Source organism: Colobus angolensis, unplaced genomic scaffold, assembly GCF_000951035.1.
Source record: "Colobus angolensis palliatus isolate OR3802 unplaced genomic scaffold, Cang.pa_1.0 Scaffold389, whole genome shotgun sequence".
In the NCBI taxonomy this organism is placed as follows: Eukaryota; Metazoa; Chordata; class Mammalia; order Primates; family Cercopithecidae; genus Colobus; species Colobus angolensis.
The window spans coordinates 727599-731343 of record NW_012117254.1 but is presented as its reverse complement, the minus strand read 5'-3'; positions in this window follow the sequence as shown (position 1 = coordinate 731343).

Below are 3745 nucleotides of genomic sequence, written 5' to 3'. Positions count from 1 at the left end.
GAGTGAGAACATGCGGTGTTTGGTTTTCTGTTCCTGTGTTACTTTGCTGAGGATGATGGATTCCAGCTTCATCCATGTCCTTGCAAAGGACATGATCTCATTCCTTTTTATGGCTGTATAGTATTCCATGTTGTATATGTACCACATTTTCTTTATCCAGTCTATCATTGATGAGCATTTGGGTAGTTTCCATGTCTTTGCTATTGTAAATAGTGCTGCAATGAACATATGTGTGCGTGTATCTTTACAGTAGAATGATTTATATTCCTTTGGGTATATACCCAGTTGTGAGATTGCTGCGTCAAATGGTATTTCTGGTTCTAGGTCCTTGAGGAATCACCACACTGTCTTTCACAATGGTTGAACTAATTTATATTCCCATCAACAGTGTAAAAGCATGCCTATTTCCCCACAGCCTCACCAGCATCTGTTGTTCCTTGACTTTTTAATAATTGCTATTCTGATTGTCACTATGCCTAATTTATAAATTAAACTTCACCATAGGTATGTATGTATAGAAGAAACTATACATAAGGTTTGTTACTATCCAGAGTTTCAGGCTGGGGGTCTTGGACTGCATCCCTTGCAGATAAAGGGGAACTACTGTACTCAACTGCTAAAAGAAAAAGGCTGTTCAAGCAAGAAACTTATATGCTGCAAAACTACTTTAAAAAGTGAATTCCTAATGGTATATGATGTTGGGCATCTTTTAATATGTTTATTTTGCTATCTGTACCTCCTCTTTGATGAGGCGTCTGTTCAAATATATGGCCCATTTTTAAATTGGTTTGTATGTTTTCTTGTTGTTGAGTTTTGAGTTCTTTGTACATTTTGGATACAGACCTTAATTGGATATATGTTTTGCAAATATTTTCTCCTAGTCTGTAGTTTGTCTTTTCATTTGCTTAACAGAATAGAAGTTTTGAATTTAATGGAGTTTAATTTATCATTTTTTTCTTTTATAGATTGACCTTTTGTTAAAGTCATTACCAAACTCAAGGTCACCCAGATTTTCTCCTTTGTTATCTTCTAGAAGTTTTATAGCCTTGCATTTTACATTTAACACTACAGTCTATTTTAATTATATCTATTTAATTTGGGGAAAAGGTGTAAATTCTGTCTCTAGATTCTTGTGGGGCTTTTTGTTTATTTGTTTTTGGACTTTTAAAAATCTTTTTACATGTGGTTGTACAGTTGTTTCAGCATCATTTGCAAAAAAGAATACATTTTTCCATTGAATTACCTTTGTTCCTTTGGCAAAAATAAGTTGACTATATTTATGTGGAACTCTTTCTGGGCTCTCCATTCTCTTTCATTAATTTATTTGTCTGTTCTTTCATCAATACCACACTACCTTGATCCTTGTAGCTTTATGGTATGTCTTGAAGTGAGATAGGGTAAATCTTCTGACTTTGTTCTTCTTCTTGGATCTTTCCTAAGCATGTACACAATCATGGGCATGTGCACAGCCTTCAGCATATGTGAGGTCTTCCAGATTTCCAGGAACATTTTGGAGCTTTTTAAAGCCCTCTATGGTCATCTCATTCCCCAGTTTTTCCTCTCAAGTTTTTTGGTCAGCTTCTTATTAATCCCAACTGATAATGCAGCCTCGGGCAGTTCCAATATTCATTGCCAATGATTGTTTACGACAAATGCCCTGGGGATAAGCCTATTAACACAGCATAAGCTCTGAGTCAGCTCAAAGAATGACAACTCCTGAGCATGGAACTTTTCTGCAGGTTATCAGACAATCAGAATAGCTGACAATTGAAATTTCTCTGGGGATGGGACCTTTGGATGCTTGTAAACCTCTGTGCCCTTTCTAGTGGCTACTAGGCTACTGATTTTCACAGCTACTATCATTGGGACACTGTTGGTTTTTAAGGTTACTATGGGACTAAGGGAGAGGAATGGAAGTAGGGCAAGTTAAAGCGCCATGAAACTCACTGTTCTTACCAAGATGCAGTGATTTTTTTCTTGAATAAACGCTCTGTGGATTATTGCCAGCCTTAGGTTAATTTCTGGAGTTCTAAAAATTTGATTTTTCACAGTTTTTATGGTGTTTTCATTGCTTTTATTAAGAAATACATTTTTGGAATTCCTTACTCTGCCATTCCAGAAGCGGTCTCCTGCACTTTGATTTTTTTCATTTGGGTAGTATGTCATGGACCCACTCCACATCAGTTCATAGAGATCTTCCTTATTCTTTTTTTTTTTTTTTTTTACAGCTGTATAGAATGCCACTGAGCTGATGTTGAATAATTTATGTAACCAATCTTCTATGTACAGGCATTTAAGTTGTTTCCAATACTTTACAATTACAAACTATGCTGCAATGAATAACTTTGTGCATATGTATTTTTGAATGTAAAAAAGTGTTCATATTAGAGATAGTTTCTTAGAACTGGGATTTCTGGGTTGAAAGGTTATGTTAGATATTGCCAAATTCCCTCTCAAAGAGCTATACCGGTTTGCCTTCTCAGTAGCAATGAGAATGCCTGTTTCCCTAAGACTCATCAACAGAATTGGCAGTTACACTTCTGGGTATCTGGTCCTTTGACACTTAGTCTTTTAAAATTTCAAATTACTCTTTATTTTTATAGAGTTGCTAATCACAAATTATGCCTGAGATTTGATATTCTTGTGAAAGTATTTCAGATCAAATTAAATGGCTTTTCAGTGGCTATGATTCACCATGATTAAATACAACATGTTTGACCAAGTTGTTAATTGACTGTTGTTAATTCTGGCAGAAGTTCTGGAGATCAGCAACAATTTTGGAATAGGTTCAGCAGCCCGGGTAATTCTCAACACAGTCAAGCCAGGTGGGGATCGAGATTCTATTATTGAATGAAACTCTTGTAAGGGCTTGGGAGTGCAGATAGGGGGAGTTCTCAAGAAATTTTATAAGAAAGTGTTATGTATTATGAAGCATGGGTTATTGTTTGTTTGTAAGTAAAAGAAAAAGAGAGAGAGAGAGAGAGAGATTAAGCAAAATAAACATTAAGCAAGGAGAAGGTGCTCCAACCATTTAAGTGATACTTTTAAAATGAAGATTAACAGCCTTTGGCAGATTAGAAGAAAAAAATAAAAGAAAAAGGTCAAGCAGAAAACAATTACCACATATTTGATCAGTATTTACTATCTATCAACTGTAAGACTGTTCTAGGCAGGTGGGGTCTATGGGAAATACAAAGATAAATGAGAGAGAATCCCCTAAAACCAATAATATTGCTTTATGTTTAATTTATCATTTATTAAGATCCTACTATGTGACAGACACCACTTCAGGCACTTGACTTCTCTCATTTCTTATCCAAAACATTACTGGGTTGATATTATTACTCCCATTTACAAGAAGGAGATTGAAGCCAAGAAAGGTTAAGAAACTTGTCTAGAGTCACAAAGCTGGAAAGTTGTGCAACTTGAAACCAGATCTGCTTAGAGAATGTTAAATATCAACTGTGAATAGTATTTCATAGTAAATTATATTAGGATTAATCAAACCAGTTTAGCCTAAGAGAACAGCAGCAATAGCTAACCTTATTATATATTTTCTATATGCCGAGAACAGCACTGAACAAATTTTTTTTTTATTTTTTAATTATACTTTAAGTTCTAGGGTACATGTGCACAACGTACAGGTTTGCTACATATGTATACATGTGCCATGTTGGTGTGCTGCACCCATCAACTCGTCAGCACCCATCAACTCGTCATTTACATCAGGTATAACTCCCAATGC